Source organism: Phocoena sinus, chromosome 12 (assembly GCF_008692025.1).
Source record: "Phocoena sinus isolate mPhoSin1 chromosome 12, mPhoSin1.pri, whole genome shotgun sequence".
Classification (NCBI taxonomy): domain Eukaryota; kingdom Metazoa; phylum Chordata; class Mammalia; order Artiodactyla; family Phocoenidae; genus Phocoena; species Phocoena sinus.
The window spans coordinates 4,993,406-5,019,072 of NC_045774.1; the positions used below are offsets into that span (position 1 = coordinate 4,993,406).

The following is a 25,667-nucleotide window of genomic DNA, read 5'->3' on the forward strand; positions in this document are numbered from 1 at the left end:
CAATAATGTGTTAATAGTATCTGTTCTCCAATCAATCTATGCACAATGGCCAGATTAACTGCCCAAAACAAAACTTTCATCTTAATGTTTCTTAACATTCTCATGTCTTAAAACCCTTCATGGTCTCTTGCCATCTAAAAAAATAATAATACATTTAGATTACCTATGGCCTGGCCCCAAATTATCTTCTCAAGTTAAATCAATCTATGTTCTTTACACATATCTTACATTATAAATCAAGCCAAATCACTCCGTTATTCATCTCTGTGCATATTCCTATCTCCTCCATCTTGAATGCTTCTCTGCGCTCCATTCTACCCTTCATACTTCTTTCCAAATCCTACTTCATCCCTGCGGACTTCAACCTAAGTGCTACCTTCTCAAAGTGCTATCCCTAGATCGTATTTTTCTGCCCTGAATCAGTTTGTTGTATATCGCAACTACCAAGCAAAGAACAAGCTCCTAGAGAACAGAGCCTATTTCCTATTTATCACTGCCTATCTTCCCACTCATCCCATCTCCCCAAGTCATTTGCTAGGATTTAGTTTTTAAATGACTGGTACGAGAAATCTTTAACTGTATTTACAAATCTCAAATGTCTAAATCCTGCAGGATAATCTTCAGGAACAGAAAGATGAGGTTCATCCCTGAAGATGGTGGCAGAAATGAAACTATGTGCTGTTCACATATTTTATGCATTATCTAAGCCTCGGGACTTAATATTTCAGAGGAAAGTAACCCAATGATACATTTTTCTGATATAACATTGGTCCTTCTTGATTCAAGAAAGGAGCAGGTGACAAACTTCTCAGTCCTTTCCTATTACACAAAACTCTGTCCCTGGCACTGTAACAGCACATGGGGCACTACAGTTTGTAACAAAGAGAACTGCGAAGTGGACTTCTAACAAACTACAAAGAATTTTTTTTAAGGTAAGTGAAAACATCATGAAGACTGATGTGCCACTGTCGGCATGTTCCACTGCCGACTTTTCGGTAACCTACTCTGCAGTAGCAGAAAATGGAAAAGATACTCGCACTCTGTGGAACTGCTATTCCTTGATCCCTATGAACATGTACAGATGAATGAAAAAAAAAGAAGTAATATTATTTATTTGAAAGACACATTACTTGCTAAAGATAAAAATATGTAAGCAATGTCACTGGAAGAGAAGAATTAGAAATCTATTATGGGGCTTCCCCGGTGGTGCAGTGGTTAAGAATCCGCCTGCCAATGCAGGGGACACGGGTTCGAGCCCTGGTCCGGGAAGATCCCACATGCTGCGGAGCAACTAAGCCCATGAGCCACAACTACTGAGCCTGCATGCTGCAACTACTGAAGCCCATGTGCCTAGAGCCCGTGCTCTGCAACAAGAGAAGCCACCGCACCTCAACGAAGAGTAGCCCCCGCTCGCTGCAACTAGAGAAAGCCTGTGTGCAGCAACAAAGACCCAACACAGCCAAAAATAAATAAAAGAAATTTATAAAAAGAAATCTATTAGGATAAAACTGCATAAACTTGTCCACTGAAAACTAGTGATACTAAAAATTAAAATTTGCCACATCGTTTCAAACCCAAATCTATGTATAACAGAATACCAAAGTAAGTATATAAACTATACTCTATATAAACAGAAAGAAAAGCAACAGGTATACCTTCAGTCACCTTCCACAAGAAAGTGGTACACATTTGAAAACGTCAGAAAAGTAAGAAGAAGAAATAAAGATGAAAGAAGAAGTGAGGTGACACAATGCCTCATACACAGTGCTGTACAAAGAAGAGGAGCTAGAACACGTTTTCACTGAACAGCTTCTTTCAGGTAACAAAATAACCACACTCACTAGCTGGTGATGCAGTGTAAAACTTGGGAGGAAGGCAAAGAAGATGACGGAAGAAATACATGTGTGCATGTGCAGGGCCTGTGCATACATGTGTGTGCCTCTTGCAGGGTACAGGAAATGAAAAACTGATCTAGTGACATCAACAGAGGAGGATAAAAACCAGAGCAGCACAGCTTTCACTAGGTGGTGTCAGTGAAGTGTGTCATAATGACACAGTTGCTGGAGGCCACCAAGACTTACAAGTTACGAATTACAGTATGCACACTGAATTATATCACATATATGGCAGGCTATACTAGTATCTCCTAGCAGAACACAGAATTTAGTCCGCAAAACTAGAATTTGAACCTGGTGGTCTCACTCCAGAACAAGCTTCTCTCTTCCATCCTCACCACTCCCTACCCACTCTGCACTCACAGGGCATGACGTTATGTGTCTCAAGAGACAACTATGGACATTTGGGTGGCTCTAGTTTTGGGATATTGTGAATAATGCTGCTATGAAAATTCTCCTACAAGGCTTTTTTTGTGAACATAAGTTTTTACTTTTCTTGGATAATTACCTAGCGGTGGAACTGCTGGGTCATGAGGTAAATGTATTTTGCATGGAAAACATTACGTGAAGATTATCAAAACACTGTAACACATTTATCTTTGAAATATAAGTTTAAAAATATAACAAACATTGATAACTTCTCTACAGGTCCACTGCCCTGCATCTAAAACCTGTGACATCAGAAGTGTTTTGAGAACTTTTCAAATTTGTAGAAAAATAATATACCAATAATTACATAACATTCCCAATGGGTCTGGTGGAATACTTCAGTAATCCAAACTATAACAAACGTAAAAATACTTACACTAAGTGGGATTAAAAAGACTATAAACACAGTTTTCTGAACTTTTTGGGGTTTGCAATTATGGATGACAAATTATGGATCTGTATAAATATATATAATTTATGCATGTATTACTTAATATACAGCTATGTTATCAGTTATATTTAACAGCTATGTTAAAAGTGATAGAAATAGATCATGGTTAATATTGGATCAGAGTAACATGGTTTTAATGTTTTAAAGTAGAACAATTTATATACTGTTCTACTACCTTATTAGAATTAGATATTAGATCTTCATCATTTAAGCATTTATACTGCATAACAGATCTATGGCATTGGTACTTTATTATCTCGGAGGCTCAAAAAGATTAGGTAGCTTACCCAAGGTTATACAAGGTCACAGTGCAAAACCAGCTTTCAAACCAGAGTACCTGATCCAAAGTCATTACCTTCTCCAATGTCATGCACGGTGACTTAAAGTGGAAGCACTTTTTGAATTCATCAAAGAATTCACGTAAGAAATGAAGAAAATTATGTTTATTTGGTATTTTAAAATCCATAAAGTACACATTAAAAAAACCCCACTACAACAGTGTAATTAAGTACAACAGAGCTAAAACAAATGTTTATTTCCAAATAATTAAAATGTCAACTAACACAATAATCTGAACCACTGCCTGTAATAAAAGCCCAAACTTTCCAGCTTAGCATTCAAGGTGCTGAACAACTTCTATGCAGCCCTATTTGCAAATGTTTTGCACTAGTCAGAATCATCTGTCCACTGTCCCCTAGAATATATACTTTGTGCTTTTCTGCCTCTAAGTTAGACAAGATCTTTTCTAGAAGCATGCTGCGTATGCCTCTTTTGAGAGCCCAGAGACAGGTCACTGGCCTCTCCAGAGTAGCCTTTGCTAATCATTCCCACAGATAATGATATCACTTTCCTAAATTTATGCTACTCCTTTTGGGGAAATCAATCATATAGAGCCATGTGTTATCTCTTCTTTTCTGTTTTTTCATGTTGTTTTAAGGAAATTCCTTACGTGACCTGTAGGCATGAATCAACTAATAACCAATACACCAGTCTTCTTTTTGCCTCCAATACCTTGCAAACATGAACTTACTCAATACATTTTTAAAAAATGGATTCTTACTTTTCTATAAATTTGAAGTAATGAGTAGAAAAGGTTTTCCAACATTAAAGTACATGACTTAATTCACTTGGAGAACAGGGCTGAGCAAACAGTAAAGAGAAAACAAAGAGTGACCACAGTTTATAAACAGTTTTAATACCAATCATCGCCTGCATCTGCCCTGTCAACTAAAGAAAAGTCTGACAAAGAACTTAAGGACTTACACTTAAATACAGGGTTTTATACAGGGCAGTGACATAACAGCATGTCTTTAAAGGCTTATTCTGGTATTTTGTGAATGGACTGTTGGGGGCTCAAGTATGATTAAAGAGACCCAGTCACAAGCTTTAATCCAGTCCAGGTGACAGAAGAAGAACTGGACTGGGGTGGAAGTAACACAGACAGAAAAAGTAAGTTAACTTGACAGGACCTGATGACTGACTAGATATAGGGGGTGAGGGAAAAGGAGACATTAAAGAATGATGAGGTTTTTGGATCAAGCAATAAAGGAGATAGTGACTCCATTTAATGAGAAGACAAAGGCTGAGTGAACTTCCAAAAGTTCTGGTTGAAAATATTATGCTTGAAATGCTTATTTTAAACACCCCAGTGGAGATGTCAGGGAGACAGCTGAATAAGAATCTGAGGTCTACTTTTCAACTGAGCCTATAAAAAGCGAGCAGAAAAATTATCTCCCACACCATTTTCAGAACATTTTTCTCCAAGATGATACAGCAATTATTAAATTTCAAGCTGACCTGCTATATGCTTTCAAATGCTGGGTCTAGAACTCTATATAGTTCTATATCTTCTAGGCCAGCTGGTTTGTTAGGCTCTATCCAAGTGAGGGGGCATTAAAGTGAGAATGAAGAGCTGGCTGAGGGGAGAAGGAACGCCGCTCCCTCCGGCGCCAGCTGTTCTCAGCTCTGCACCTACCTTGCCAGGGGCAGCTGTTTGCAGGCCCCACACTCCTCTCCCAGTGCTTCTAGAACCGGCTTCGCCGAGCATCCCCAGCCCTCAGCCACAACCAGTGTAGCCACTCTTCTGAGCTACTGAGATTCTAACACCAGCCAAGTGGCACCACTTTGTCAGAGGTTCTCCCTCTGCCAGAACTTTCTCAAAATATCTTAAGATCTAATAACAGTACCATTTTCTCTCTTATCTCCCAGCCCTGGTATAATAGCTGCTTCCCGGAGTTTCTAAATCTGAATTACACTCTTATCTCCTTTCTCCATTTTTAGTTCTCAACACCCACTTAACCAATAACTTTATTAATTCTCTCTGTTGAAATACCTAGTGTGGTTTCTGTTTTCCTGATAAAGAATTGGCTCCCCAGCACTGCTTCATCAGAATCTGAATTTCCCCGCCTGGCATTTATGGCCACATCAGCTTCCTCTCCTTTTATATCACCAACTTCATTCTGTGTCAAAAATCTAAGTACACTCTCTGATGACCTGTTATTTCTTTAGATTATTTAAAGGTTCCTTGATTCATGTTCCTTCCTTTTCCCAGTCTTCACTGTTCAGTTAACAGAGGCTAATGAGCACCTACTATGATGCAGATACTCTGCTAATCAGTCCAACACACCAAAAAAATGATATTCACAGATCGAAGTACATTAGAGAAATTCCCAGAATCGTTACAGAAATTCAATATCGAAAAGATGTATCGGAACTCCTATACTTAGGTGGAGAGGCAAAGTCAAATTAACGTCATTACTTCACTTGGGCAATAGAGCCTGCTCATCTTTTACAAAGCAAGCCCTTAGTTCAAACAGTATGCAAAAAAGGCCGTTTCACTGAAAAATCCGTGGGTCAAAATGTTAAGAGACACAGTAAAGGGGAAAGAAATCTTGTCATGTATTTTTCTATTTCCCATTAATTACACTATGCAGTATACTCCGATTTAATCACAATACCTGGTTCAGCAGCAACAACTTAACACAGATAAAGCAAGGTAAGGCAGAGAAAAAGCATGAAGCATTTTATTTAATCAGAAAAGCTTAAAACACTCAAACACACACACTCACTGACAAACACATATATACAAAGCTCCACACACTACATAAACTACATTTTATAAAACTAACAAACACTTTTACCTTAGGGTAATACATTGTCTTTTTTTGACAAGCTATAAACAGATTCGTCTCAAAGCTGTGATGATCTCGGAAAAGAAAAGCCACGTCTACTAGAAAGCATTTATTCCTTTCTATGTGAAATATAGTATGATACAATTTGAAATATTTTTTATAGTAAGCTTAATAGAAATGACAAACTTTTGAAAGATTTCTATGATCCACAACTCAGGCTACATACTAGTATTAGTAATAAATAAATAATGATAGCAGATATAAATAATGATAGCAGATATAAAAATAAACATAAATAATGATAGAGCCACATCATTATTTTATAGGAAAAAACAAAAGACCTCTAAAGTTGACTGTATTGTAGGTGGACTTTATCAAACTATATGGCTGGGGCAATAGAAGAAAGGATAACTACAAATTGTGAGCTTAGGAGAGCCTTATCCTATAGCAGAAGATGAAGAGTGAGAACCTGAAGACAGGGTCTAAAAATCTATTTGCTGTGAGAGGTATACAAGAGGAGTAGGCAAAAATATACTATGACGGAAGCTGACACAGGGTGTAGTGGAAGACCAGATGAAAAAGTATGGGGAAAGAATCACAAATCACTTTAAGGATCTGATGATAACCACAGACTGTCTAGAATACATACAACGGTATACAGACAAAATGTGATGCACAACTGTAGGGGGTTAACCATGAGAACTAAACTCACCTATGAGTACCTCTGTTAGAACTGCTAATTCACCCCAAACGGTCTTGAAAGACTTCCAGTATAATGTCAGTCTTCTACAGGGATTCTTGAAGGTAACCCATTTTTCACTAGGAGATATTCATTATATTTCTGAGCCATCAAGCACAGTCTAATGACCTCAAAGGAGAGCAGAGGCAGAAAGCTACTTGGTCCTTAGAGCAATCTGAAGTCACCACTGCCAGTTTTCCTTATATTCAAACTATTCTTGGATATAATCATTATGGTGACACACCTGAGGCCTTTAATTTTGGTCGACTCCCACCTTAACTTTCTTTGCTGCTTCATAAGCTATCTAAAGGTATACCTTCATTATAAATAGTTGACTAAAACTTTGAACTAAATTAAGGCCAAGGGAAAACAAAGCAGGGAAGGCAGAAAGGCTGGTCATTTCTTCAAATGCCAGCCGGCAGCATCTGGCCTCTCTGACGCACAGGAGCAGCAAAGGCACTGAAGGCAGATCAGACTGTCTTTTGCACTATAATTTTTGTTGCAGATTGTTGAGACATTTATCAGTTTTCCTTGGTCGGAAAAAAATAATAACGCTAATTAAGTATTTCATTTTTTAAAAGACACTTTTTCCCCCTGGGATTTGAATAACAGTTTCTATTTTATCTGTTTATAAAGAATTTAACCTTTCTTATCTCATTTAATCCTCTTGATAACTCTGTAAGGTATATAACACAAGTATTATCTCTTCCACTGGCTGTACTTTAGGGTAAAATTAAACAAAAGATAGGAATTTGGCTGCCATGTGAAAAAAGCACTTGAATACTTCTTATACTCAGCCATCCCGTGAGAGTGAGAAAGCCATGTTCGCTTTAGTCACACTTGAAGAACCAAATAACAATAAATAGAATTTGGAATGTAAACAACACATTCCTTTAGGGATGAAAAATATTTTACCTCTGAAGTAAATTGCAAATACTCTCCTATTTCTTAAGTGGGAAGCTATCTACATAGCAATCTAAAAACCTCACTTTGAAGTAGGCATAAAATAAATCAGGGAAAGTTAAGTACAGCAGTTGACTGAACTTGCCTTAGAAAACTTTTCTTCTATAGCAAGACCAATTGTGAGTGGAACAGCTGTTGTGCTAGAGTACACCATACCTTAGAGGAAAGCAATCTAGGAAGTTCCTCTACTTAAGAGATTTGAACCTTATTAACTTTTACAGTAAACCAATAAAACCACTCTCCTTAAGCAAGCTGATTATGCACGGTCATTTTGGGTTTGGGCTCTTCCTGTATTCTTTGTGGCTGCTATGTTTACCCTGTATTTTGAGGCGTTTTATGAACAGTAAAAATCACACCGTATCCAATAATGAACCCATAAACGTTTAGTAACAAAATTATCAATAGAAACAAAACTGAAAAATGGTGAAAAAAATATAAATGCCGGAAAGCATTGTAAGAAACCCAAGAGTTCTTTCTTCAAAGAGCAGATGGAACTTGCTGTAAGTCATAGATGACAGTTGCGTGCTGTGACCTCATGTCTTGGCTGAATGTTTAAATGTACATAGTGTCAACAGATGTGCTGGGAATGGAACAGGTACGTTCAGGCTGACAAGGAATTCCCTGTAACACCTGATGAGTTCATCAAGGAAGGGAGGCACTGACTTCCCTGGCGGTTCATTGGTTAAGACTCTGTGCTTCCAGTGCAGGGGGAATGGGTTCCATCCCTGGTCAGGGAACTAAGATCCTATATGTGGCGTGGTGTAGCCAAAAAAAAAAAAAAGAAAAGAAAAGAAAAGAGGAAAAAAACCCACAACAAAAACAGGGAGGGGAGGCACCTGCCTCAATAGATTTCTTTCCAAACACACTAAACTGATCTATTTTGTAAAAGGTACCAATGATATACCACCAAGGAGGGAGAAAACAGTACCATCTTAAGCTACCAAGGACAGGATCATTAGTCTGTTTAGTAGGATATACCCAGGAACTGAAAGCAGAAAACACAGAAGTCACTGGGACTTACAAACAAATTGACTTAGGTATTGTCTTTTCAAATCTAGGTGCTTCTATGTTGCTTTAAAATTGTATTTTAAAATTACCCATAATCTACCACTCTAGGAAAACAGCATTTTTATTCCCACATAAGTCTTATTATGAATGGAATTTTTCCTTTAATATTTGTTATTCAATTTTATATCTTACTATTTTTATGAAATATTCTACCAACATTTTTTGTATTATAGTCCTTGAAATTCTAAAACATTATATTCATTATATAAATGTTTACTGAAACACTATCTCTTGGACAGGTTTTATTAACTAACGAATAGTTTGCCCTCTTGGAAACTGGCGCTGGGGGCGGGGGGACTGGGGAAAGGAGCTGGAAGCAGAATATTAAGCAGTGAGAAATGACTGACAATAAGGACCTTCCAGAAACACACTGCAACGGTGCTGAATGAAGTTTGGGCTGGTGATGAACAGGGAGGGAAGGCTTTGGGGTATTGTTACATAATAATATAACAATTTGAGACCTAAATGATGAGTGAGAGTTAAAGAGGGGAGAAAGAATGAAGTTGGTTCTGAAAAAATGAACATGTTCAAAAATTTAGAATCAAGAGTATGAAATAAATAGTAAAGCTGCTAAGGTAATAAGTCATGCTCAAGCAACTGGACGTACTTCTTGGGAGTAATTAGAAGTCATCCAAGTGTTTTAACCTAAGGAGAATCATGATTAGATTTCTATTTTAGAAGTATCACCCTAGCTTCAATAAGGAGAATATTTGGAAAAATACAGCAAGATCATCAAGATTAAGAGGCAATTATAGGTTCCCAACCCAGGCAACACATAATGATATCCGAACTGAGGTAATTCCAGTGGGGATGGAGAGACAAGAATAGAAGTGAGAGATGGTTAGAGGGTAAAACCAACTGTATGTGTGTCAGGTGGTGTTTAATGGTTCCCTAGCGCTCAACATTAACCTTCTGTTTTATAAAGAATTCTGTTATAATAACATAGATAACTAATAAGAACCTGCTGTATAAAAAAAAAAATTCAAAAAGAAAAAAGAAAACTGTTATAAATTGCTCTCCTGATGGGGGACTACTTCTTTTGAATAAATACCATGAAGATGAATTGCATTTATTTAATCCCCTCTTCATTCCAGAAGATGCACACAACGTTAAACTATGTCCTAAAAAGGCTTTTCTAATGTACATGGTTACACAAAGGTATGGGTATTCATTTTATGGAACCTTCAATAACCTGGTTTTATTTTTTAGAACATCTAAACAAAACAATTGCTAACCAAATGGGAATAATGCCACTGAGTTCCTTGAACAATTCCTTCAAATTGGGCTTTTTCTCAGGCATTAGAGAGCTGTGATTTCCCCACTTTTTTTCCCATGAAAACTGACCATCTGCTAAAATTGTTACAAAAATATTGTAGTTCACTAAAAAGGTTATGTATAAGGTAAACTTGATGATCACTTTTTCTGTGCCTGGCAGCATTCACCTGACGAGCTAGCCCAGTAACAACAAAGAAAGATTAGGGAGTACGAATATTGCTTGTTTTGATTGCTTGTGTGTGTGTGTGTGTGTGTGCGCGCGTGCGCATGTGCATGTAAAATATATACGTATGTATCACATGTATGTACAATATATAGTTCTTAAAAGTTACTTGTACTTTAAGTTTTCTTTTTTTTAGTATGGAAAATACCAGACATATATAAAATTAGTATACTCTTAAATATGTTAGATTCCATTAGCAGATTTTATATTTCAAATACTTCTAATTTACAAAAATCAGTACCTAAAATTGGGTTCATGTAAAAGATGTATGCTTTACAAAGAATTTGCTGTAATGCATTTCCTTAATTTAGGAATACCCACAAAGGACTGAGTGGTTCAAATACACTTTAATTGGCTTGTAACTATAGTCATGATCAAATCTAAGAATCACTGCTTTACTTGGTTTTTAAACTACACAAGTATTTCTTCTCCTCAACAAGCTCTAGTGCTTCAGTTTTGTATGATTATTTTGACGGATGGCACAATTCTTACCACTGGTATTAATATACAGACAGAAAATGGTATTTTTTCTAACATGAGTTTTCATGATAAGAAATGAAAATAGAAAGCAATGAATTAGAGAATAACATACATACAGGCAAAGCCGCTATTGGTAAAAATTTGACTGACGTTCCATAGGCAAAAGGAGCTTTATGTTGGGATGCTCGATGCTTTAAATATTTGGTATAAATACTTAAGCAATAATTTGCTAATTGTAAAAAGGCAATGGCTCTGGTTCCAGAGTTAGAAGTAAATCAACTCTGGATCCGTCCTGTTATAATCTGGGTCTACAGTACCAGATTTATAGCTTTTTCAAAAATATTTTGATTACTGAAATTCTCACAGGAAAAAATAACTTTGTTATTGCAAGTTTGAAATTCTCCTAATTTCCCATGAAAAACCTTTTATAAATCAAAAGTTTTTTTATAACCAAAGTTCTGATTGTTTATTATTTGGAGCACACCTCTTCATTTGTTGCAGAACAGACTAGACTGCATACCTTAATTTCAAAAAACAACTATATTATTAGGTTCCTAGTATCTATAATACTAATAAACATTTGTTCAATGAACATAAGCAGATGCTTAACACACCTGTCAAAACAGTAATGTGTTAGAGATTTAAAAAGAATAGAACTTTTTCTTTAAGAGGTTATGAATAACAAAGCGAAACACTACTACTATTGCATATTAATATGTACTTGTTTAAAAAACCTGACAAGTACTGTGTAGTGTTTTCAGGGAAAAAGTTTCCTATTTGCTGGTCTTTCACTGGAAGTTTTAAATCGTGGAGTATTTAAGAGAAAACTTTCTTGTGGTTTTTTTCCTGAGCCTTTTCCCATCTTAGTTTCTACTATGAAACCTACTATCCACTTCCTCCACTTCCAATCCAGAGATCACTATAATACACCAAATAAACAGAGTGTTCTGGGACCTTTAAGTTATTTAATATAGGGGGGACTATAAGTGGGTAAAGGAGAAACAACATGAAAGAAAGTTAGGTACACACCAGCTGGAGATGAGCTATGAATGCCATGCTAAACAGTTTTCATTTTTACCATGCAGTGACAGAAAGCCACTGCAAACGTGTAACAGGGAGTGTGACGGTGCTTCTATATATTAAAAAGAGAGCTCTGTGGAATCTAAAAAACAAATGAACAAACATAACAAAACAGAAAGAGAGTTACAGATACTGAGAACAAACAGGTGATGCAGTGGCAGAAAGAAATAGGTGAGGGCGATTAAGAGGTACAAACTTTGAGCTGCAAAATAAATGAGTCCCAGGTATGAAATGTACAGTATGGGGAATACAGTCAATAACTATGTAATGTCTTTGTGTGGTGACAGATGGTAACTAGACTTATTGTGGTGAACATTTTGAAATGTATAGAAATATCAAATTATTATGTTGTGTAACAGGAACTAATATAAGATGGTAGGTCACTTATACTTCAAAAAACAAACTCATGGAAAAAGAGATCAGAGGCGGGGTGTAGGGGAAGGGGGAACTGGATGAAGGCAGTCAAAAGGTACAAACTTCCTGCTATAAGATAAATAAGTACTAAGGATGTAATGTACAACATGAAAGATATAAATACTGCTGTATGTTATATATGAAAATTGTTAAAAGAAAAAATCCTAAGAGTTCTTCATCACAAGGAAATATATTTTCCTGTTTATTTAATTCTGTATCCGTATGAGACAATGGGTGTTCACTAAACTTATTGTGATAATCATTTCATGATGTAAGTCAAATCATTATGTGTACACCTTACAGTGCTGTATGTCAATTATATCTCAACAAAACTGAAAGAAGAAGAAAAGGACAGGAAAAAAGAGAGTGAGCTCTAGCTGCAACTAGGAGGGAGTACCAGTGGATCTAGCCCAATAGTGAAAACAGAAAAGGTTAAGAGTCATGTGCTATTAAGAGGCAGAAGCCGAACTTGATGAGGAAGTATGTGGAAAGGAGTGGGGGCCTGGGGGAAAGCAGAGGTGGAATGAAGGACATATGACTTCCAGGCAACTAATGTCATCCACACAGAGAACACAATGTAGCAATCACTGTATGAGGAAGACAGGGATGGATGTGATTTTACTTTTGGAAATGTTATGTTTGAGATGCCTATATGTCATCCATGGGGAGGTGCTGAAAAGACTGGTGATCTGGAGTTCAAGATTAAAAGCGTAATAAAAAATGATCACTATGGCAGTGGTCCTCGGAGGTATGGTTACTGATGAGACTGCCCAAGAAAAACAAATTAGAGAGATCACTCTGGGAAGTATCCACCTTTAGTGAGAGCACGACATTTCTGAAGAACAAGTATCAAGTGATCAAATAAGTAATTGGGAAACTCATTAGTTTTGTCCCGTTCTCATTTATATTACTAAATCTAAATCTTTCTGTGTATTGAAGTCTTGGTTTCTAGCCTGGTAAACAGCAGTTTCTCAGTAGAAGTTTGTGAACTGAACTGCTTCTGACAGTCACTAAGTGCGTCTTTTAATTTCTACACGTATGTTATAATTCCACAGGTGCTACACTCAGTAATCAAGGTATTTTATTTAAACAGAGCATATCGCCACCATTCACAGAATTCATAAAATAATACCACAAAGTAAGCGAATTCATGAATCTGCTAACTTGCTCGGAGATATTATATTCTACAAAGAAGTTTAGCAAAAATACTGATGCCATGACAGTTTAATGGCATAACTTTAAAAACAAATCAATTTATATTTAATTTATACATTAAGGATTATTTTTTCTCCACAAAGGCATTAAAGGTTAAGAGAATAAAAAACAAAAGACATCTACTTACATAATCCTGCAATATAGGCTTCAGAGTAATTCCCATAAAGGAGAAGTCTTATTATTAATTAATTAATAATAATAATAAGTATCACTTTTGAAATTAAATGTTCAAAATTCAGCTGTCAAAAATACAGAAGAAAATTCAAGCCATGAGATGAGCTACCAAATAAGTTTACCTGAGACAGTCTTAATACTAAAATGCTCATGTGACTCATTCATATAGTGCTAAAATCTCACAGTGGTAGTTAATCTGAATTCTACTTATAAATGCAACACTAAAACATTTGAAATGTCAAGAAAAATTGAGCATAAGGGTCAAAAAATAAGAGCAAGTTAAATAAAATATGGGGCATTTGGTTTTCTTAACTTTTTTTGTCAATCCAATTTCAAAGTACATTAATACAAAGTGAATGGATTACAAATGTTTCACCTAAATAGAAGGAACATGATGCTACTTACCAACCATCAGAAGGGCATGCAAACAAATTAAAGGGTTGCATGAAAATAATTGAACTGAAGAAGATACACTGAGAAATCACCCACCTATTTTCTTCTATTAAATAACTTGAATTCTTTAATAAAAATATTTATATTTTAAATTAATTTTAGATTTGTGTAGAATACCATACACTTAATAGGGAAATAGAGAAAAAACGAAACTGCATTATCCCAGCCAGTGAGCAGCATATTTAATCATGGAATAGAAACACTAATATTTAAGAACAAACAGGTACAAGCAAGTATAAAATGTTATATAACAAATTCAACATGCAAATTCTGAGGGATGCATGGAATACAAGATTAAAATGGAAGAACTTCCTATATAAACTGCAAAAATATTTCTTCAGAAATAAACATACGTTGCCCTATTATTCTAAGCCCAGATGCCCTGTTTTATGTTTGCAACACCTCACATTCCGAGTTGTAAGCCATCTACACTGCCGACCGCCACAAAATACTGTATTTAGAAAAGCTACCCCTCAATGAATCCTTATACGAACAAAAAGGAAGATGTTTCTCAAAGTCTTTATTTATGAGAACTTGTAGATAAGACATATTTTATTATTATCACCAAGAAACTTCATTAAACTGAAGCCTCAAGTTTGGGGAAAAGCCTCTCTGATCGTTTTAAAAAGCCTGACCCACCTCCAGACAACATTATGGCTGAACGGTAGTAAAGAGAGCTCATAGAGCTGCTCAGTGATTCACAAAATTTTGGTTTGATAGTGATTGAAGTCTTAAAGTCTACACTTTGTCACACTTTCTTAATTTAACCTGTCTGTATGGGTTGCTATCTATCCAAAGATACAGCGCTTTTAGTTATTTGTGAAAATTCTAGTTGGAACATGTTCCTGTGACTGGCCTAATGCAGAATAAATGACACAGCTGCAATTCTGGTGAGGTATACAAAGAAACTGATGTAAAATTGAATTAAATTGTCCCACTCTGGAAGAAAAAATTAATCAGCACATTTCAATTTCTGCAAATACTTTTCTCTCTCATCATGTTTATCAAGCAGTACACACCCACTCCCATCAGAGTACCTTACACTTAAGCATATAACACGCTAACGCCATTTTGATTCCAGGAGTTCTGGACTTCTATGATGGTCTTTGTATTCTAAATTTAAATGTAATTTTTATAAAGTCTTCCCTGTCACTGGGTCTAGTTTTATTGATTTATTAAGGTTCAACAATAATCTTAGAAATACAGAATTTGAATCAGACTACTACTTTGATAACTATACCTTAAGTAGTAATACATAAAAATTTATTTATTGTACTTAAAAAATATTTATTTTATACTTTCTCATCGGAATTGAACAACCATTCTGCATTCCTGCATCTCCTTGTGAAACATTTTTGAAAAATTCATCTACATTTACAGGCTACTAAGGTTAGCAACAACCAATTTTTCACTTTCCTTACAAAACTTTAATCTAGGGACTTGAAAATGTTAACAGACTTCCCCCCAAAGAACTTATTCATTACGTGAGAATATTTTACAGTCTCAAAAATTTTAATACTTAAATTTCACTAAGTGCTTTTTCTGGAGGGTGGATATAAACCACCAATGCAAGAACTATTATTATTACTGATATCTTGAGGAAGCATAAGTGATGTTCATCGCCGGAGGCATTTACGGCAGCATTTTATCACTAAAAAGTCATTCCACTAAAAACCCAGTTCTTCTGAGAGACAGGGAAAGCCAAAGCTCTGTCTGCCAAGTATTTACATGCAACCTGAATAATCCAGTTTACGAGTATAAGTACCTTACCTGTTTTCCAAAAAGCTTTAAATGTTCACCTCTGTGAGACAAATGTGACAAGTGTAAGATATATATTATGTGCACTAAGCAAAATTAATCTTAGGTTAATGTTTATTAAAACAAAACAATCACTTTAATAGCATTATTTGAAGATACACTTAATTTAGGAAGGCAAATTTATGTCTAGAGTTGTCACTTTTTTTCCTCCAGAGATCTGGAAGAATATATCTTTTCTTAAATGTGCTTACTGTACTATATTTAGTGAAAAGACAAGCCATAGTAATCGGATCATCTGCATGGAAGCATGGATCAGCTTATTCACATGAAGAATTTAAGAAGCTATCAGCCTTCTATACAGTCCTGCCTATATGAGAGGAAGCAAGGACTGGCTGCTTTCAAACCTGTAATTTATGAGTTTATTCAAACCCGCCAAATTGCTTTACGTAAACGCCTCTCACATTTAAAAATTCCCATGGCAACTCATTTAGTTTGGCAGACAGGAAGACCCAAATTCAATCCTTTTATCCTGCAGCTAAACCATTACAATGGTAATTCTGCTCTGACACTCTGAAGAGACTGCTAATTACTGTACTCTGGGTCCCTAGACAGTTCTCCCATCCAGATTAAAATAGTTGTGCAAGGCAGAAAATGGTAGCAACACCCTCTTTACGTAAGAGAGATGCTCTCTCACGTTACAGCTCTATCAAGGGGCAAGTGCATTACAGCTAGATGTCTTTTAATGTACCTTTTAATACCTTACCTTCTTTCCCAATAACATGAAAAGGAGGGAAATCATACCACAGATTTCAATTACTGATCCCTTGGTCAAGAACTAAATGCAGGGCCATCAGTTCATTAACAATCCAGTTTAAAACTTGAACTCCAAGATGAGACTACACTATCTCCAGAGTCATTACCTCTCTTCCTATCTTACTCTTTAATTCTTTTCATTTATTTTCTGGTGATAATTAATACACAGTTACCTATGAGTCAAATGGTGATAGCACTAGAAGAAACAAATCTCTGGGAAACATGAAAAGCAAACTTAATAAAAAATTATTTTGTGAAGGACCCTTCACTTTTCACTACTCTCCCAAATAATGATGACACTGACAACTATAGTTTTTTTTAAAAAGTGAATTTAAGTTACTTTTTTTAAATAATCTTTTTCAAATTTCATAATATTCTTGAAATAACTGGCAACAACTTTAAATTTCAAAATCCTCAGCTGGAAATTCCTCAGAATCTACTAGATCAATTACTTAGGTTAATATTACTGAGCTCTATGTTTATAAATGCTTTCATAAAGAGATCAGCTATATATTCAAAACCAACTCATGTTCAACTCCTCAAATACCTATAAACAAACTTAAAGAGGCAAAAAAAAAAAAAAAAAAAGACACACTTATACCCCCCATAAAGTAAGAAAGTGAAACAAACACTTTATGAATTGTCTGGGACTAGTGGCATCTTGTGTACCAAAGCTGGTCTTAAATTATGAGACAGTGTAAACTTCAACTGCCTGAAATCATTTAATTTCTCTAATACAGGCTATGGTGACTCATTTCGTCTTTTCAGTTTAGTATTCCATCTCCCCAACAGAAATCTTTTACCCCCATTCTTATCGAAAGAAAGGAAAAATTATAGTGAGAAAGAAGACATTTGAGCAGGTATCCCTCACTTCTACTTTCCCAGTCTTTATATCAGTAATATTCCCCAACTTCCACTGTTCTAGTGTTTTGTTTTGTTTTTGCGGTACGCGGGCCTCTCACTGCTGTGGCCTCTCCCGTTGCGCAGCACAGGCTCCGGACCCGCAGGCTCAGCAGCCATGGCTCACGGGCCCAGCCGCTCCACGGCATGTGGGATCTTCCCCGACCGGGGCACGAACCCGTGTCCCCTGCATCAGCAGGTGGACTCTTAACCACTGAGCCACCAGGGAAGCCCCTGTTCTAGTGTTTTTTATGTCCCTTCAGAGAAGATTAGTAAAGATCATAGGATATGCATCTATGTGTCTTAGCTAATGATGAAACAGCATTCTTTTCCAACGAAACAGAATGAGAATTAATTGAAAGAGGGATGGCACCTGATACCAGAGACGGTAGATGTACTCCCACAGTGAGTGAGTGAGGGGGGGTGGGGGGACAGAGATACTTGTATACACGTTATTTTTTTAAGTAACATTAAGTGGTTTACAATTTTCTTATTTATTACGCCGCTGTAAGCAAAAAGGTATATTGGTGAGATCATGGACTAGCAATTAGGGCGCCTTTTGCAGTTAGGGACAGAATCACTTTCTTTTGGCATGGTGCCTCCTGTGACCAGGAATGAGCTTGTAACTGGCATGGCCAATGATGTAGCTAAGGTAATCAATCCATACAACATAAAGAAAAAGAGAAGAAATGAGGGAACATGTGTCTTGCACTTTCACATAACTAAAATAATAATTTTTACCTTTACAAAGTCCTTCTAAGACAAGTAAGCAACAATAACCCAATTCTACATATAAGGAAATAAAAGTTCTGAGTTTAAGTGACAGTCCCTGACCATGCATGATTTGTGCAATCCTACTGCATTTGTTACCACTCTAATGACCTGAAATGCACAACTCTCCACCTCTAAAATGCATATACACTAATCCCCTCTGTCTCTAGGAACTTTGTACCTTGAAGTTCCAGCTCAAGTCTCACCCACCTATGTGAAATCTTCTCCCCTAAATACCCCAAGTCCACTGTGACATCTTCCTGTAAACCTCTATAACATCTTCTTGAACACTGATTGCCACCTATATACTGCTTGTTACTATCACTCTAGAAAATGTGTTGCATTAAATAATTGGCATTTGGGGGGGGGGAGGAGGAGACAAAGACTTCAAAATTAAAACAAGGGGAAAGTTGCCATTACATAAAATAAAGAGTGAAATCTTTTAATGATGCCAAACTGTTCATATAGGTTGTGTAAGCTATACATACATACATGTACACATGTGCACACATCAAATTAGTCTGCCATTTCAGTGCCTTCAAGGAGAACACGCTAGTATGCATAAATATTATTAAAATGAATGAATGGAGATCTTTACACATCTCTTTTAGTAATTAACAAAAATAGGGGGAAAATGGATAAGGACAGAAGAACTGAACATTTTCAACCACCTTCATCTAAATGACATTTATAAAACACATATCCAACTACTGCAGAATACATGTGCTTTTAAGTGTAAAAGGGATATTCACCAAAACAGACAATGTGATGCAATATAAAAAGTCCTAATTAGATGCAAAGAGAGTGAAATCTTATAGAAAACATTTTCTGAGAAGAACAGAATTAAGTTATAAATCAGTCACAATAAGATAAATTTAAAAGTCCCAAATATTTGGAAACATCTGGAAATAACCCATAGGTCAAAGAAGAAATCATGAAAAAAATTAGAAAATACTGTGAAGTGAATAGTAATAAAAATACAGCATAATATTATATTTGAGATGCCGGTAAAGCATTATTCAGAGAGAAAATTTTTAGTATAAACAAAAGGTCTCAGAAGTATAAAAGAAAGGTCTCAAGTCACTAATCTTCCACCTTTAAGAAGCTGCGAAAATAAGGTTAAACCCTAATAAAGTAGAAAGAATATATAAAAGCAGAAATCAATGAAACAGAAAAGGAATAAATAGAGAAAAATCAACAAAACCAAAAACTGGTATGTAGCAGTAAAAGTGATTAAAATTAATAAAGCTCTAGAGCTGGACTGATCAAAAAAAAAAGGAAGTCACAAATTACTAACATAATGAATGAAAGCAAGGACACTACTACAGATCCTACATACCTTAAAAAGATAAAAAAGGAATATTATGATCAACTTCATGATAAAAAGTTTAACTTAGATGACAAAGACAAATTCCTTGAAAAATACAAAAAAAAGAAAAAAAAATTTCAGTTCTATATTTATGAATGAAATGGGATTTGTAATTAAAAGCCTTCCCACAAAACCACAAGACAAAGGCAAGCCACAGATTAGAATATTTGTCCAATAATGGATGTATTCCCAATATATATAAAGAACTGTTTTAATAGTAAAAAAAAAAAAGACAATAAAGCATGATAGAAAGATTTAAAGATACTTCATCAAAGAAGATATATGATTTCTCAAGCAGCACATGAAAAGATGCTCCACATCACTTGTATTCAGAGAAATAAAAATTAAAACTTCAACAGGTGAAAGGATAAGCAAACTGTGGCTTATGTATTCAAATGGAATACTAATTATCAATAAAAAGGAACAACCCACTGACACATATAACAGCATGGAGGAACCTCAGAAAAGCCACGCCACATGAAAGACAGGCACAAAAAATGAAATCTAGAAAAGGCAAACTCATCTAAAATAGGTAAATTCATAAAACCAGAGAGTAGAATGGTAGTTGTCAGGTGCTGGGGGAAGGGAGGGGCGGTAGGGGAAATGGGGTGATGTCCATAAAAGGGTACAAACTCTCAGTTATGAGATGAGTAAGTTCTGGGGGTCAAAGGTACAGCGTGGTGGTTACAGTTAATAACACTGTACACTTGAAATTTACTAAGAGAGTAGATCATACAAATAAAAAAACAGTAACTATGTGGGATGATGAATGTGTTAATTAACTTGATTGTGATAATCATTTCACAATGTATAGATGTATATCAAATCATCACATTGTACACCTTCAAAAAAAAAGCACTTGTACATCCTAAATATAAACAATTTTTATTTGTCAATCTTATACCAATAAGGCTGGGGGGAAAAAATTAAGTTTTTAGATCATAATAGAAAAAAAGGCAAAACTAACCCCAGTCGTTGCCTGGGGGCGTGGGGGGGGTAGTTAATTGATAGCAAAGGGGTAAGAGAAAACTTTTTGGCATGATGGAAATCTTGACTGTGGAAGTGGCTGTATACAGTTGTCAAGGGCCAAACTGTACATTTCAAATGAATGAGTTTTTATTTTATGTGTAAAAAAAAAGGAAAAAATTCCTCAAGAAGCACCTCTTCTTCCTTGTCTTCAAATGACTATTCTTCAGCATTAAAAAGACAGCTCCTATGTATTTAAATCATGAGTTTCCAGATTATTTCTCAAACAGGTATCTCTATAACGCTAGATGTGAATACAATCTCAGAAAAAAATTTTTGATGGTCAATTAAATTTGGAAATGGTTTCTACCAGAGGTTCACAATACTTACTAGCATATTAAAGGCTTCCTTTACCCCAAATACCTATGAAAAGTATCTCATGAAATACAGTGAGGGAAATGTCATTGCCTAAATATTAAAGATCTTGCCGTAAATAATTTTCCGTACCCCTAGTGTTCTAAAATACAGCCAACCTGGAATAAGTATTTGTTAATCTTAACAGAATACTAGAATAGCTACACTTGGATAGCCAACAGGCATCTCAAATTTACTAGATCCAAAACTGAGTTCCAAGTAATCTCTTCAAAATCTGTTCCTAACATATCCTTCATCAAGGTAACAACAATTATATCCTTCCAGTTGTTCAGGCTAAAAATCTTGGTGTCATCCTCGATGCCTTGCTTTCTAACATGCCACAGACAATCCATTAGCAAAACCTGCCAGTTTCACTGTAAAAATATACTCACAATCAGACCATGACTCACCGCTATGGCTACACTGGCCCAACCCATCATCACCTCTCGTCTGAATTTATGCAATGGTCCAGGAATTGGCAAACTTCTTGTGTAATAAGCCAGACAGTAAATGGCTTTTCTGGGCATATGGTCTCTGGCAGTTACTCAACTCACCACTGGAGCGCAGAAGCAGCCACAGACAACACGTAAATGAATAAGCATAAGCATGGCTGTGTTTCAATAAAACTTGTCAGACAATGCAATTTGAATTTCATATAATTTTCACATTTCATGATATATTCTTCTTCTCCAAATATTACTCTTCTGATTTTTTCCCCCAGCCACTAAAAAATGTAAAAACCATTCTTAGCTCATGGGCTATTCAAACACAGGTGGGAGGCTGGATTTGGCCCATGGGCCACAATTTGCAGACTCCTACAACAGCTTCCTTTCTTTCACCTTGTGTTCTTTATTCTGTTTTAAACAGAGCAGGCCAGAAATCCTTATAGAATATTAATCAGATTATGTCATTCATTTCCCTCTCCTTAAGCACTCCAATGGTTTCACCCATTCTAGACTAAAAGCTGAAGTCCTTAAAATGGTTAACAAGGGCCGGCACAATAACTAATCAATTGTCCTAATATGTACATGAGAATATTAAGACCAAATTAATTAAAAGCAGGTTTAGATACTCTGTTACAAAAGGCAAAAGAAATGGGAATTTATAGCATATTACAGTATCAGTGTAGCAAGAATAAAGGAAACAAAAACATCTGATGACAGAATTGGCAAATGAGTAAATTAATTTAATATACAAGCTCTCTGTACGGATCAAATCTATGTTAAAGTGATTTGAATATACAAAGATAAGAAGTCATAATTTCCCAAAATTCTGTATATTTGTAAGCACATTAGGTAAATGCTAAGCAAAGACTGTAAGAAGTTCAGCCAAGAAATTTAACAGCCCAGTTTATTTTGAAAGGCTCACAGGAAAAGTGTGAGAATTATGATGTGAATAAGAACAAGCATTAAAATGTCATCTGAAGAAAGTTTTCTAATTATAATAAACCAGTTCAACACACATGTCTAAAAGCCTAAGGTTTAGATATATAAAATTAGTAATTAAATAATCTACTAAAATATACCATTTGTCTAATTATGAAGTAATTTATCATAGGGTTATATTAAATTAGTAACTGCATCATAGAAGTTTAATTAAAGAAACAAAAATTTATAGAAAAGCATATAGCAGCACATTGCAATTCGGCCTAATAACAAAAATGATCAACATATCCTGTGTTAAATATTTAGCTAAAATTAGGAAATAGTCGATATTGTAAAACTCCATAAGAATCATAAAAGCTAGTTTTTCCACCCAATTAACTTTCAGAACAAAGCAGTTACATAAAACCAGAAATCACAAATGCAGAATCACAAATCCCTAATAATTCCAAGTAACACTAATTTCCTTACAGGGTTCACTTAAAATGAGAAGGCTATTACCGTATCAAATCTTGACATGATTGTTTCTTCCTATATAACCTTTGCTTAATGTTCTACCTATATACTCAGTAAAATTCTACCAGTTTGAGGATTTCCCCATAATCTTTTTAGGAGGAATAATGTTTTTTCACTCATTTCCTTATACTGCATTCTAGTACTTCAAAAGTCTTTCTCCCACTTATAAGCTAACTTGGAGAGAACCAATACTTATAATACATGTGAAATTTTACTTTATACTTATATGAAGCCATCAAAAGTCCTAAAATTAATTATTTCATAAACATTTTCCTTCTCTGACTTTAAAATTTTTACAACTACCCATACTTTGTTTACAATTAAGAGCCATTTCTTCAGTATACAATAAGGAATTTCAGAGTAGATAACTCACTTGTTACCCCACTTCCAGAGGAGTGAAATGGCAAGTCACTGATAATCTTTATATGATTTATTTAAAGAAAAAAAAAATCACTCGTACTAACTTATGAGAGAATGAACTGAATGGGTTAAGACTAAAAGTGAAAAGACAGGTTATTTTAACTGGGTTGGCAAGAATATATGTCTTCAAGAAATACTTTTGGAGATAGACTTATCATACCTCAGCAGCTGCTCTCTGCCAAGGATGACCTAAGTCCCCAAAGATGAGCAAAATCAGAGCACTGCTCAATAGCCCTTTTCTATCAGTGAGTATGATTTGATTTTCACAAAATGTTTCACTGTACTTATAAGAGTATATTGAAGATCTCAAGAATGTGAGGAGGTATGGTTCAGATTTATGGAAATGAGATTAAACAACTGATTAACTGTACCTACAATGAAAAGGATATTTTTAGTAGATACTTGATGGTAACAGATTTAGACTTGCCAGACTAGTTATACTATATGTAACTAAAGAAATGACTCTTCTCTAGTTATGCATGGTTTATTCTGTGATTTAAGAAACAAAAGAGATTAAAATAAACAGATTACTGAAATCAAAGAAACATCTGAAATAAAAATGGTATTATCGAGGGTAAACAAGTTTGTTAGGTAAAACATTAAGACTCTACAAATGAATGAAGTGTGATCATCTCAAAATCCCTATTACTTTTGCAGTGAAATTAGAAAATGCTAAGGTTTCTCTGAGTTCTTGTGCTTGCTGGAAAAATGGGGGGAAAAGAACTTACTTTGTAAGGTTGTTTTGAAACCCTACTTTGAATTTTGAAAGTTTGAACTCTAAACATTAAGTTATGTGTGGTGTTACGTAAACTGATGGAGACACATTCAAATCATCAAAATTATTAGAAAAATTAAAATTATGTCCCAAGGAGCACAGGTACAACCTTAACCGAGATTTATTAGCCTTATCTCCAGATGTAAAATACAAAATGGAATATTTATTACATTTAATTATAAAATTTTAAATCAAGCACAAAGTCTACCAACTCTCCCCTCCACACCCCCAGGTCCCTTAAGCCAGGATTAGATCTTTTGCTATATAACATTAAACATAATAGGCACAAAAACATTAAACTACACACAACTCTCTTTCTACCTCTTTCCAAAAAAGAATTTATTCTACATGGATAGGTAAGAAACATTTATACTGAAATAATACAAAGGTAATCCCATACTTTAGCTATAAATTCATTCTGTAAATGATATGTAAACTGAATCAATATTCCCCACAGGGGCTTCCCTGGTGGTGCAGTGGTTGAGAGTCCGCCTGCCGATGCAGGGTACACGGGTTCGTGCCCCGGTCCGGGAGGATCCCACATGCCGCGGAGCGGCTGTGCCCGTGGGCCATGGCCGCTGAGCCTGCGCGTCCGGAGCCTGTTGCTCCGCGGCGGGAGAGGCCACAGCAGTGAGAGGCCCGCGTATCGCAAAAAAAAAAAAACAAACAAACAAACAAAAAAAATATTCCCCACAGAAACAATATGAAACTAGGGATTGTGTACCTGTTCAAAATGTGATCGTGAAGATTTAGAATTTTTGTTACAAAAAGCTAATGTAAAAACTCATCTAATATAAATATTTTTAAGAACCATGAGAATTATTATATTCACATTTTTGTGATTAAAGATTAAAAAATCTAGTAACACCCAGGGTTTGAGACTGTGCTGAGAAACAGGTATTTTCAGATAACACTGGCAGGACTACAAATTGGTACAAATTTTCTGGAAGGCAACTTAGAAATTTTAATATGAGTAAAGTACTAAAATTTAAAATGCACTTTATATGGAGTGGAGGTTAAGATCACTGAAGATGAAGCAATAAAAGAACTGAGAGGCCAAGAGTACTGAAAAGATCATTTACTTAAATAATGAAATCTTAGGGGAAAAAATTTCAACTCCTTTTTCTGTTGTCCCATTCTTTCTTGAACTTGAGCTAATCAGGCTTTTAAATCCACCATCCAAAAATCTTTTTGGCAAGGTCACCAATGACTACTACTTGCTAAATCCAATGGTTAACTCCCCATTCTTATCTTAACTGAACAATCTTCAGCAACAAACTTCTCTTGGCTTCCAGGACTCCACACTCCTGGTTCTTCTCCAGCCTCAGTGACTCCTCTCCTTGGGGTCTTTTCTTATGTCACCCTCCAAAATTCCTTTTGGTGTCTTATCTACAATCCCTAAGTATGAACTTCGATAGTTTTTATTATCTTAGAAATATTAAGTGAGTTAAAAGTGTGAAAAGTGCTCAGAATGGTGCTTGGTACATTAGTAAAAGTTAGCTCTTATTTTTCTAAAAGAAAATCTTACCATATTATGGGAAAATTTCACTATGAAACATTAACCTTTCTGTGGTAAACAATGATATATGCCAG

The 25,667-nt window shown here is 35.5% G+C and overlaps 1 protein-coding gene across 8 annotated transcripts in view; it reads right to left on the minus strand.

Moving 5' to 3' along the window:
• QKI (QKI, KH domain containing RNA binding) overlaps positions 1-25,667 on the minus strand; it is a 143,452-nt gene that overhangs the window by 15,284 nt on the left and 102,501 nt on the right. The gene's annotated exons all lie outside the window — the stretch shown is intronic.